This window comes from Nicotiana tabacum, chromosome 5 (assembly GCF_000715075.1).
Source record: "Nicotiana tabacum cultivar K326 chromosome 5, ASM71507v2, whole genome shotgun sequence".
Lineage (NCBI taxonomy): Eukaryota > Viridiplantae > Streptophyta > Magnoliopsida > Solanales > Solanaceae > Nicotiana > Nicotiana tabacum.
Window position 1 is genome coordinate 51,368,425 of NC_134084.1, and position 13,742 is coordinate 51,382,166.

Below are 13,742 nucleotides of genomic sequence, written 5' to 3' on the forward strand. Positions count from 1 at the left end.
TTGAATAGGACAAGCATTCTCAGATGATTGTACATATCACTAGGATAGGTATCGGATAAGAATAGTAGAGCAAGGTCCAAATCTGTTCAGGTTCAAAAGCATATAGCTACAGCATAACGGCTTTAAGGAGATAGTTAATCGACATACACACAAATTATTTGATGCCGAAAAGACCAAATAATAGGTTGACAGTAAAATTTGAACACTGAAGAATGATAGGAAGATGCAGAGTCAGAAAGTTCTTCGAGAGGGGAAACCAACATTGTTAAGCTACTTGATGAATTGCATGGATTCGAAAGGAGATAAGGGGTATTAACAGAGGAGTTGCAAGGGCGGGAGTTAAAAGCGTTGTTAGCAAGAGCATTGGAGGCACAAGAGTTGTGTTGGAGATATCGAAATTAAAATCAAGAATGAAATAGTTGAAGGGAAGGGATAACAGTACAAAATCTTTCACGGAATGGCCAAAGTCCACGGAAGATATAATTGAAATTGCAAATTGCTAATCTATGGTTGGGAACTTGAAGGGAAAGGAAGGGGTAGTCCAATTCTATTCAGCAGCTTTACTGAAAAACAAGACTTAGAGATCGACCTTCGATGGAATTCCTTTGTAGAGTGATGGGAAGGGATTTACTAACTCGAAACACTGTTTCAAACGGAGGAGATAAGACATCTAGTCATCATGGCTTTTTCTATCATTGTGGTATTATCATTACTGTATTGTGGTATTATCATTACTGTGGATGTCATGAAATGCTAATCAGTTTTATCATGCAGGATCAGGCACGAAGCGTCTTTAATCTATCTTTGTTGTGCTTGTCCCGAAGAAAAGTGGAGCGATGGAGGTTCAACCTATTCTTTTATTGGTGAATGTTCATCAAATAATTGCTAATCAAACCAATTATGGACAATCTGACATCCATATCTCAAAATACATTTGATGGGGGAAGGCAAATCTTAGTCATAGTCTTGATAGCAGAAAGGAAAATCGTAGGAGAGTTGTTCATCAATATTGACATTGTGGAGATAGTAATGCAAGAAGTTAGTCCATTTTTTTAACCAAAACTCATAGCCTTTTACAAATTCAAGAGAAAAATCCATTGAACGTGATTGCACGCCTTTTCATTTTCCAGCTTGCAATGTATCCCAGTCTTCTTTTGCCTAATCCTTGTGTCAAGGAACTCAGTTCCAATCAATGTTGAGTGATTTGTCTGTCTTCTTTTTATAAAAACCATCAATGATTTTTAAGTCTTTCTGAGAGTAGGTTGGACACAATCTTGTAGAAACTACCTATCAAGCTAATGGGTCTGTACTCTCTCACTTCTTCGGCTTACATCCTCTAATGCATCAGCCCTATGTAAGAGGTATTGAAACTTTTTTTCAAATTGGCCATTCCAGTGGAAATAATCTAGAGCTCTCATCAAATCCATTTGATTACGTTCCAACATTTTTCATAAAAAACATAATGCGTCCACCAAGATTCGGAGTTTAATCACTTGAACACTGTTGGCTGACCCTTAACTTCATCTTTCTCAAATTCCCATTGTAGCACTCGTCATCCTCACCCGAGATAGCAGGAAGGTTCCCGTGATTTCAGAATGGTCTTTGTTGTTCGATTTACGAGTATAACTTTTCAAAGAAGCAAAGAAACTCATCGCAAATAGTCTACTCATCTATTTCCACATTAACCACAAGTCTGTCGATATGATTATGACGTTTATGTGTGTTGACCATTTTGCGGGGAAAAACAATGTTCTTGTCCCCATAATTTGAGCCAAGGACATCTGGATTTCTGTTTACAAGAGATTTATTCCGCTTCGGCAATACCCTTCAGATCCATTAGTAGATCAGTCTAAAAGGCCGTCTAATTGTTGAATGGCCTTTAAGACTCTATTCTTTCTGTTTCCAAGAAACCCAAAACTAATAATATCCCACCCCTTTAGCTTGTTTTTTAGCATCGTCAGTTTGATAGAAGAAAATGTAACTGTACGACCTTGGCATCCGTCAGCCACGTACTGGGTTCATTGTCTATTAAACCAAGACGTCTACATCAAGATTATGTGTTTTGTTAATCGGCAGTTCACCAAATTAAAAGAGGAATTATTGCATAGATATTTTGGCTTCACACAAGTTGTCACGACCCTAAACCCCAAATCCGGTCGTGACGGCGCCTCTCGTAAAGACAAGGCCAGCCGACACTTCCCATTTCCAATTATTAACAGTTAAACCATAAGAAATAGATCTAAAGCATGATAAGATAATCCAAAGTTAACAGATGATAGCATAATTCGCGGAAAATAACCCAACACAGCCCGATACCGGGGTGTCACTAGTCATGAGCATCTAGCAAAAAGGAATACTCCAATATATATAACTACAGAGTTTAATACAGAAACTAAGAACATAAAGAAGTAAGATAGGGAAGAGCTCCGGGCTGCGAACGCCAACAACTACTTAGAGACTCCTCAGATCCGCCTAAGCCGGAATGATCAGCACTCGGGAGCGGGACCAGATACGCCTGAATCTGCACACAGGGTGCAGGGAGTAAAGTGAGTACTCCAACTCAGTGAGTAATAATCATAAATAAAGACTGAAAGCAGGAAATCACATAAGACACAAAAACATGCTATAATGAAGCAGTAAAAACCCTTTTAAAACATTAAACTGGTGAAAGATAGGTAAAAATCCTTTAACTCAAATTTAACTTCCTGAAAAGCCTTTTTCAACAATAAAGCAGGTAATAGAAAGTTAATTATGAAAAAATAAACACATAAAACGCCCCTCGGGCACAGTATCAACAAATCTGCCCCTCGGGCAACGTCTCAGAATAGTACCAGCCCCTCGGGCAATCACATAGAACAGTACCAGCCCCTCAGGCTCAATCTCACATCATAATGGGTACCCGCGCTCACTGGGGGTGTACAGACTCCTGGAGGGGCCCCTTACGGCCCAAGCGCAATATCAAGCAACCTCGTGGCATCATCACTAGGCCCTCGGCCTCATATCAATCAAGCCACCTCGTGACGTACATATCTCAGGCCCTCGGCCTCATAATCAATATCAAATGTTTCCTCACAACATAGGCCCTCGACCTTACTCAGTCAAAATCCTCACAAGCCCCTCGGGCAACAGTAAAACAGTGATTCTCAGCCCAATTATCATTTAAAAGATTATTTAAGTATTTAAAACATAGTAAACATGGCTGAGTACAAAACAGTGAAATATAACATTATTGAGTTCAAGTATAAAGTCAAAACAGTGAGGAAATACTAGTAAAAATCCCCGAAGGGTTCAAATAGTTGGCACAAGGCCCAAATATGACATTCAGCCCAAATCATGATGATAGCAAATAGATTTTAGTCAAATACGCGATAAAATAGTCATTCGGGACGAACCAAGTCACAATCTCCAATAGTGCACGACCCCACGCTCGTCAGCAAGCGTGTGCGTCACCTCAATATAGCACAACGATGTGCAAGTCCGGGGTTTTATACCCTCAGAACATCATTTACAATCATTACTCACCTCGAACCGGTCAAATCTCTAGCTCGCAACCCCTCGAATCGGCCTCCACTCGCGTCGAATATATCCAAAATCAGAACGAGGACGTCAAAATATGCTAAGGGAACAAAGCCCAAGCGAAAATAATCAAAGTACGACACAAATCCCAAAATTACCAAAACCCGACCCTGGGCCCACGTCTCGGAATTTGATAATTTTTATATCAATAGATTCCCTATCTCCCCACGAGTTCATGATTATCAAAAGTTCTGAAATCCGACCTCAAATGGTCCTTCAAATCCTCAAGCAAAGGTCTAAGTTTCCAAGCCCTAGTTTCCCCAATTTCAGCCCTTAAATTCTATTAATCATAGCTCTAATCCGTGAAATGATAGCCTAGGAACGTGTTTTAGGTCCAAATTCCTTACCTCAATGAAGTTCCCTTGAAATCCCTTTTTCAAATCATCCAAAAAGCTCCAAAGCCGAGATAGAAATGGTGAAAATATCTCAAAATTGTGAAGGACAATTTATATCTTCTGCCGAGGCATTTTTGCATCTGCGGCCCTATAACCGCTTCTGCGGTACCGCATATGCGTCCAACTAACCGCTTATGTGGTCCTTCACTTAACGGCTAAAATCGCATCTGCAATCCACATTCCGCATCTGCGACATCGCAGATGCGGTCCTCCTCACCACTTTTGCGGTTTCCTGCCTACACCCCAACTTCCGCTTCTGCGACTCCTCTTCCGTATATGTGGCGTCGCACCTGCGGTCCCCAATCCACAAGTGTGGAAATACCAGAAGCAGCAAAATGTGCAGCTGCAATAATTCCTCAAACTCCTCGTCAACTATCCGAAATCACCCCGAGGCCCCTAGGACCTCAACCAAAAGCACCAACATATCCCAAAACCTTATTCAAACTTGTACCAATCTTCAAAACACCTCAAACAACATCAAATCAACCAAAACGCATCGGATTCAAGCCTAAATTCCCAAAATCTTCTGAATTCCGCTTTTGATCAAAAATTCAACCAAACCACGTCCGAATGACCTTAAATTTTGCAAACACATCCCAAATGATACAACGAAACTACTGGAACTCTCGGAATTCCATTCCAACCCCTATATCAAAATCTCGCCTACCAACTGGAAATCGCCAAAATATCAATTTCGCCAATTCAAGCCTAAATATACTCTGAACCTCTAAAACTCATTTCGATCATGCTCCTAAGTCCCAAATCACCTCCCGAAGCTAACCGAACCATTGGAACTCACATCCGAGCCCTCTAATACATAAGTCAATATCCGGTTGACTTTTCCAACTCAAGCTTCCTCAAAAGAGACTAAGTGTCTCAAACCTTACCAAAATCATTCCGGATTCGATCCGACCAACCCGATACCACATAACACGGATAATCAAAGCATAAAGAAGTAGAAATGGGGGAAATAGAGCGGTAACTCATGAGACGACTGGCCGGGTCGTCACATCCTCCCCAACTTAAACAAACGTTCATCCTCGAACGAGTCAAAAAACATACCTGAAGCCTCAAACAAGTGAGGATATCTGCTCTGCATCTCCTAGGTAGCCTCTTCTACAGGTCGACCTCTCTACTGCACTTTCACTAAAGCTATATCCTTTGACCTCAACTTTCGAACCTGACGACCCAAAATAGCTACTAGCTCCACATCATAAGTCAAATCATCATCCAACTGAACTGTGCTGAAATCCAAAACATGAGACAGATCCCTAATATACTTTCGGAGCATAGAAACATGAAATACAGGATGCACACTCGATAAGCTAGGTGGCAAAGCAAGCTCATAAACCACCTCCCCAATCCTCCGAAGCACCTCAAAAGGCCCAATGAACCGGTGACTCAATTTCCCTTTCTTCCCAAATCTCATAACACCCTCATGGGCGAAACCTTCAAAAGAACCTTTTCACCAACCATGTAGGACACATCTCGAACCTTCCTATTAGCATAACTCTTTTGCCTCGACTGCGCTGTACGAAGCCTATCCTGAATCACCTTCACCTTTTCCAAGGCATCCTGTACCAAGTCTGTCCCCAATAGTCTAGCCTCACCGGGCTCGAACCATCCAACTGGAGATCTACACTGCCTCCCATACAAAGCCTCATATAGAGCCATCATAATACTCGACTGGTAGCTGTTATTATAAGCAAACTCTACAAGTGGTAGAAATTGATCCCATGACCCTCCGAAATCAATGACACAAGCACGCAACATGTCTTCCAATATCTGGATAGTGCGATCTAATTGTCCGTCCGTCTGAGGGTGAAAAGCTGTGCTCAACTCAACCTGAGTACCTAACTCTCGCTGCACAAACCTCCAAAACTGCGATGCAAACTGAGTGCCTCTATCTGAGATAATGGAAACTGGGACACCATGCAAACGAACAATCTCCCGAATATAGATCTCTACCAACCGCTTTGAAGAATAGGTAGTACACACAGGAATGAAGTGCGCGGACTTGGTCAGCTGGTCCACAATCACCCAAATAGCATCGAACTTCCTCAAAGTCCGTGGAACTCTAACTACAAAGTCCATAGTGATCCTCTCTCACTTCCACTCTAGAATATCTACCCGTTGAAGCAAGCCACCCGGTCTCTGAACAATATCAACAAATCTGCCCCTCGGGCAACGTCTCAGAACAGTACCAACCCCTCGGAAAATCACATAGAACAGTACCAGCCCCTCGGGCTCAATCTCACATCATTGTGGGTACCTGCACTCGCTGGGGGTGTACAGACTCCTGGAGGGGCCCCTTACGGCCCAAGCGCAATATCAAGCCACCTCGTGGCATCATCACTAGGCCCTCGGCCTCATATCAATCAAGCCACTCTCGTGGCGTACATATCTCAGGCTCTCGGCCTCATAATCAGTATCAATTGTTTCCTCACAACATAGGCCCTCAGCCTTACTCAGTCAAAATCCTCACATGCCCCTCGGGCAACAGTAAAATAGTGATTCTCAGCCCAATTATCATTTAAAAGATTATTTAAGTATTTAAAACATAGTAAACATGGTTGAGTACGAAACTGTGAAATATAACATGACTGAGTTAAAATATAAAGTCAAAATAGTGAGGAAATACTAGTAAAAATCCCCGAAGGGTTCAAATAGTTGGCACAAGGCCCAAATATGGCATTCAGCCTAAATCATGATGATAGCAAATAGATTTTAGTCAAATACGCGATAAAATAGTCATTCGGGACAGACCAAGTCACAATCCCCAACAGTGCACGACCCCACGCTCGTCATCAAGCGTGTACGTCACCTCAATATAGCACAACGATGTGCAAGTCCGGGGTTTCATTCTCTCAGAACATCATTTACAATCATTACTCACCTCGAACCGGTCAAATCTCTATCTCGCGACGCCTTTGCCTCTCAAATCGGCCTCCACTCACATCGAATCTATCTAAAAGCAAAACGAGGATGTCAAAATATGCTAAGGGAACAAAGCCCAAGCGAAAATAATCAAAGTACGACACAAATCCCGAAATTACCAAAACTCGACCCTCGGGCCCATGTCTCGAAATTCAATAATTTTTACATCAATAGATTCTTTATCTCCCCACGAGTTCATACATGTCAAAAGTTCTGAAATCCGACCTCAAATGGTCCTTCAAATCCTCAAGCAAAGTTCTAAGTTTTCAAGTCTTAGTTTCCCCAATTTCAGCCCTTAAATTCCATTAATTATAGCTCTAATCTGTGAAATAATAGCCTAGGAACGAGTTTTAGGTCCAAATTCCTTACCTCAATGAAGTTCCCTTGAAATCTCTCTTTCAAATCGTCCAAAAAGCTCCAAAGCCTAGAGAGAAATGGTGAATATAGCTCAAAATCGCGAAGGACACAATTTATACCTTTTGCCCAGGCATTTTCGCATCTGCTGCCCTATAACCGCTTTTGCGGTACCGCAATGCGTCTGTGATGACTCGGCCGGTCGTCTTAAGAATTAATTCCCCGATCCCCTATTAACTACTTTCCTCGAGTTTATTTCTGCTATTTTGATTTGCCAGGATGTTCGATTTTGAGTTTCGGAGAGTTCTGGGACACTTAGTCCCTAAATGAGAGCTTAAGTGTTGGAAAGTTGGTCGTAGTCGGAATAGTATGAAGACAACCTCGGAATAAAAATCTGATGGTTTTGTTAGCTCCGTTGAGTGATTTCGGGGTTAGGAGCATGTTCGGATTGTATTTTGGAGGTCTGTAGCTAATTTAGGCTTGAAATGCCGAAAGTTGAATTTTTGAAGTTTCCGGTCCGATAGTGAGATTTTGATCTGAGGGTCGGAATAGAATTCCGGAAGTTGGAGAAGCTCCGTAGTATTGAATGTGACGTGTGTGCAAAATTTCAGGTCATTCGGACGAGGTTTGATAGACGTTTTGATCCAAAGCGTATTTTTAGAGTTTTTGGAATTCTTAGGCTTGAATCCGATGAAAAATAGGTGTTTTGATGTTGTTTTGACCGTTCCGAAGGTTGGAACAAGTTTGAGTGATGTTTTAGGATTGGTTGGCATGTTTGGTTGAGGTCCCGAGGGCCTCGAGTGTGTTTCGGATGCTCAACGGATCATTTTAAGTTGTAAAAAAGTTGCAGATTTTGTTCAGCTGTTGCAGAAGAATTTTACTCTTCGCATTCGCGAGTGGGCCCTCGCGTTCGCGAAGAGTCAGTTGAGAAGGTGAAAATTAATCCTTCACGTTTGCGAGGAAGGCACCTCGTTCGCGAAGGGCTAAGTGTTTGTACATTGCGTTCGCGTGGGTGGTGTCGTGTTTGCATAGAAGAAAATGAGTGGCTGAGTTTCAGTAGATTTAATGCATCACATTTGCTAGGTGGAACGCGATCGCGAAAGCCTGTCTGTGCAAAGCATCGCGTTCCCGAGGTATTGGCCGCGATCGCGTAAGACGAAAAATGGTCAAAATCATTTTGTGTTTCGCGAACGCGAGGGTTTGACCACGTTTGCGAAGAAGGAATTACCTGGGCAGATATAAGATTTCAATATCGAGGGTCTAGCCATTTTTATAAAAACTTAAGCATGGGAGCTCGGATTTGAGCGAGATTTTGAGGGATTTTCAGAGATATCGATTGAGTAACGATTCTAGACTCCTTTTGCTTGTAACCCATTAATCTAAACATGAATTCATCCTTTAATTTCGAAATTTGTATGAAAATTGAGAAAAGTTCTTAGACCAAGAAATTGAGTTTTGATTGGAGGTTTCACATCGGATTTGGATAATTTTGGTATGGTTAGACTCGTGAGAGTTTGAGGATTCTGAAACTATAAATTTTACCCGATTCCGAGATGTGGGCCCGAGGGGCGTTTTGGTCATTTTACCTAATTTTGCATATTAGCTTAGAATTTAATTGTGGAATCAGTTACTTGAAGTGTTATTTATATTATGCAATTAAATTGAATAGATTTGGGTCATTTGGAGTCGAGTACTCGTGGCAAGAGCGTAGTTTCGGGTTGACTTTGAGCCGGTTCGAGGTAAGTGGCTTGTCTAACCTTGTGTGGGGGACCTTCCCCTTAGGATATGATAGGAAAATTTTATTTTGTGTTTCATACAACTGACACTAGTTGTATGAGGCATTTTTTTTGTCTCACAGTTTTGTGGACCCAGAAGTATAAAATTGTGGTCCACAAATTTGTGAGACAAAAAGGAGCCTCACACAACTAATGTAAGTTGTGTGAGACACACCATAAAACTTCTCGATATGATATATTTGATAATTGAAATGCCTTGTACGTGAGGTGACGAACGCGTATTTGAGCTAATTGTTGAAATTCCGATTTTTCCTTAAGTATTTCAATTGAGTTCTTTTTTTTTCTTTTTTATTCTACTTCTGAATTTAGCCTGTTGCTAGTTTAGAAAAACATGTTTAGTTGACTTAATTGCCTATTTGCTTAAACTACCTTAATTACATTACGTGAAGCATGTTAGGCTAGAATTAACTATTTACTTGGTACGAAATTTAGCTTAATTGGGTATTCTTGTGTGCTGCTGTGTGTTTTTACTTTGGGACTACGGGACGGCATCCTGGGAGATCCCCTATACGTATTTATGATCTGAACTGAGGTGCGGGATACCAAGAGATCTCTGGCACGTATATTGAGGATACCAAGAGATTCTCAGGATACCGAGAGATCCCTAGCATATATTGAGGATACCAAGAGATCTTTGGGATACCAAGAGATCCCTAGCTAGCATATATTGAGGATACCAAGAGATCCTGGATACCGAGAGATCTCTAGCATATATTGAGGATACCAAGAGATCCTCGGGATACCAAGAGATTCCTAGCATATATTGAGGATACTAAGAGATCTTCGGGATACCAAGAGATCCCCGATTATTATCCTTGTTATGAGTGGTACTTCCTTGTGGTTAGCCTTCATCTCTGTTTCTGTTATTGTACTCTTATTGTCCTGTGTAGATTTTTACTGTAGATTTTCAATTGTAATGCTTATCTTATCTTGTCATCTTTATATTTATTTAATCTCAGTAGGGCCCTAACCTTCCCCATCACTACCCAACCGAGGTTAGACTTGGCACTTACTAAGTACCGCTGTGGTGTACTCATGCCTCTTCTACGCATATTTTTCATGTGCAGATCCAGGTACTGCTAGTCAGGCCTATCATCCTTGAGGAGGCGACTTCTCTAGAGACTTCGAGGTACATCTGCCGTGTCCGCAGACCGAGAAGTCCCTTTCTATTCCTGCTTTTAGTATTTAGCCCTTCTGTATTTTGTTCTGTTCTTATTAGACATTCCGGAGTTAGAGCTATGTAATATTGATCTTAGCTTGTGATTTGTGAGTTTTCGGGTCTTGGATGTATGTATTGGTATTGAGAGTTAAACATGGTGTGAGTCGAGCGGCACATTTAAACATTGTTACTACTTTATTTCTGTTTTAAATTGTTTTACTTCCGCAAATTTTGGTTTTTCTTCTGCAAATTAGGCTTACCTAATCGTAGAGACTAGGTGCTATTACGATGGTTCACGGAGGGCGAACCGGGGTCATGACAGTATCCAACTAACCGCTTATGCGGTCCTTCACTTAACGGCTAAAATCGCATTTGCGATCCACATTCTTCATCTGCGACATCGCAGATGTGGTCCTCATCACCGCTTCTGCGGTTTCCTGCGTACACCCTAACTTCCGCTTCTGCGACTCCTCTTCTGCATATGCGACATTGCACCTACGGTCCCCAATCCGCAGATCGGAAATACCAGAAGCAATAAAATTTGTAGCTGCAACAATTCCTCAAACTCCCCGTCAACCATCCGAAATCACCCCGAGGCCCCCGGGACCTCAACCAAAAGCACCAACATATCCCAAAATCTTATTCAAACTTGTACCAATCTTTAAAACACCTCAAACAATATCAAATCAACCAAAATACATCGGACTCAAGCCTAAATTCCCAAGATCTTCCGAATTCCGCTTTTGATCAAAAACCCAACCAAACCACGTTCGAATGACTTGAAATTTCGTACACACATTCCAAATGACACAACGGAATTACTGCAACTCTCAGAATTTCATTCCGATCCCTATATCAAAATCTCGCCTACCAACCGGAAATCGCCAAAATATCGACTTCGCCAATTCAAACCTACATCTACTCCGAACCTCCAAAACTTATTCCGATCACGCTCCTAAGTCCCAAATCATCTCCCGAAGCTAACCGAATCATCGGAACTCACATCCGAGCCCTCTAACATATAAGTCAATATCCGGTTGACTATTCCAACTCAAGCTTCCTCAAAAGAGACTAAGTGTCTCAAACCTTACCAAAATCATTCTGGATTCGATCCGACCAACCCGAGACCACATAACACGGATAAACAAAGCATAAAGAAGCAGGAATTTGGGAAATGGAGCGGTAATTCATGAGACAACTGGCCGGGTCGTCACACAAGTTACCACCGATCGGAAAGCAGTAGACTGTCATTTTGGTCTATGAATGCTGTTTATGATATGTAAATCTATTACAAACTTTGGTACTTGAAGAGATGTGACATTGAAAAGTCTGATGGTTCTAGGGGAGTAATTAGCTGCGCGGTTTGCTTTATAATGGTAATAACTGGAGTACTTGAAATGCTAAGAGTGAGTGCATAACTAAAAAAAGGGCAGCCCGCTGCACTAAGCTCCCGTTGTGCCCGGGGATTCGAGGAAGGGCCGGAAAAGAATTGTGGGGTGAGAGAGGCTCGAACTCTCGACCTCGGGATAACTCAGAAGCTATGAGACCTACACGCATAACTAAAAATAAAAAATGAAGATGAGGGTATATCTAAAAGAAAAAAGGAAAATGAGGAGTGAGTGCATAACTAAAAGACAACTCTGAATCCATTATAACAAGTTCACATCTCTGTAAAATGTCTTACATATGAAAATGAGGAATGGAAGAAAAGGAACGATGAAATTGAAGAGAAACATTGCAAAGAGAAAATGCATGAACACAACTTAATAAGAATTAATAGGAATTCCATTGAATGGCTCAGCACTCCAAGGCAGGTTGGAGCTAAACTTCCCGTGTCCTCTAATGACTAACTCACTTTGGACTTGTCAACCTCGTCCAACTCCACCACAATGCCAAATACATATCAACTTAAGATTCCTTCCCATGCCTACTATAATTCACGTCAGAATGCAAGGAGTCATATAACGTGAGTTAAACCTGACCAAGCTTCAGAAGGTTATCCATTCTTTTAACTTCATTTTCTCTTCTTATTCTTCCTCAAGAGATTTTGGGCCACCAATCGAACTGACTGCAGACAAAAACACACATAGAAAGAGAGAAAGAGAGAATGAAATTCCAGACCAATAGGTTCCTTGAGGCGTGATGCACATATGATTTTCTTTTTAGGTTAACGGTGTAAACGCTGTTAGAGTTTTAAGTAGTATAAGAAAACTCCCTGGGCGGCTTTGATTCAACGATAAAGGTAGCATAACGCGTAATGCATGGTAGGCGCACATCATGAGTTCGAATCCTAGCTAGTAAACCGTGTCTTGTATTTAAGTTTGTGTGTGTATATACACATATACGTTATACGTATATATGCACATAGAGACAGTTGCTAAGAATGTAAGAACCTCATATAAGATACTTGTCGTTGTTCGGTCACGGCTCATCACATCAAAACAATAAATACCACAAATTCCAGAAAAGACTTAAAGTATGTCATCTGGATAACTCTATCGAAAGAGACAATTAAAGATCACATGGATGATGCTCCTAGAAAAACGCAAATGCGAAGCATATTACGATAAACGAGATAATTGCGGGGCACAAGCAGCAGATGAAAGAGCAAGACAAAGAATCACCTTAGTGTCATCGGGCATCATTTAAAAGATAAGTCAACCTCTTCTCCTTCCGAGCCCTCACCGAATTGGATGTGTTGCCTGCACTTGCTACACGATGCATCGCAGATATCCCTAGAAACCAACCAAACGGACTTCAATGTTCTGTTTGTATTGCAAGTTCCAATAAATAATTTGTAATTCAGAAGAAGAAAATCGACCTACCTCATTAAAATCGCTCGCTTTCAGTCAGTAGAAACCCTTCTGCTCCTTGCTGGAATTCTTTTCAGGTATATCGACTAAATTCCATTTGTCTTCACGGTTGAGAATGAAAGCAGATTAAATTATTGGTAGAACTCTGTGAGTTTGTCTTCTTCCTTAAGGCCTTGATGCTTTGGGATGAAATGATCTTTTGAATTCTTTTTCCTTTTTTTTTTCCTCCTCTTTCTCAAATTCAAACACAAAACCTTGTCAATTTCTCATTTAACCACGGATTATTTCAAACGGTGACATTATTCTCTCCAACTTTGGATGGGGTAAGCAGAGTTTTTGGCCAATATTATTATCTTCGAGAGTAGGTCTATTTTGGCCCCTTAAATATAAACCTGAGCATATTTGGTCTCTTAAGTATGCTAACATGGATCACTTTTAGTCTCACTAACAGAATCTGTCCAAGATCAGTTACAGGTTTGATTTCAGCACTCACCGTCTTTCTAATTTACTTATCGAAAATATTTTATAAACCAACCCCCACTAATAGTACAAAGCTGATAAATTTAAGATTTTAACGTTGAAACTTTTACTTTTAACAATTTTAGTTGATTTTTCCAAAAATAAAAGTTAAAATTTGAAAAAAAAAATTGAGCTGCCAAGATCACTTCTAGGCATATTATTGAAGCAAACGAATAACCGATTGCATTGTCAC

At 41.0% G+C, this 13,742-nt stretch overlaps 1 long non-coding RNA gene across 1 annotated transcript; it reads right to left on the bottom strand.

Moving 5' to 3' along the window:
• Window positions 1-2,219: 2,219 nt before the first annotated feature.
• LOC107760304 (uncharacterized) lies at window positions 2,220-13,429 on the bottom strand. Its single transcript, XR_001642365.2, has 3 exons — window positions 13,043-13,429; window positions 12,842-12,952; window positions 2,220-2,521 (listed from the first exon to the last, which is right to left on the bottom strand). It is a non-coding gene; the product is annotated as an uncharacterized LOC107760304 (long non-coding RNA).
• Window positions 13,430-13,742: the final 313 nt, after the last annotated feature.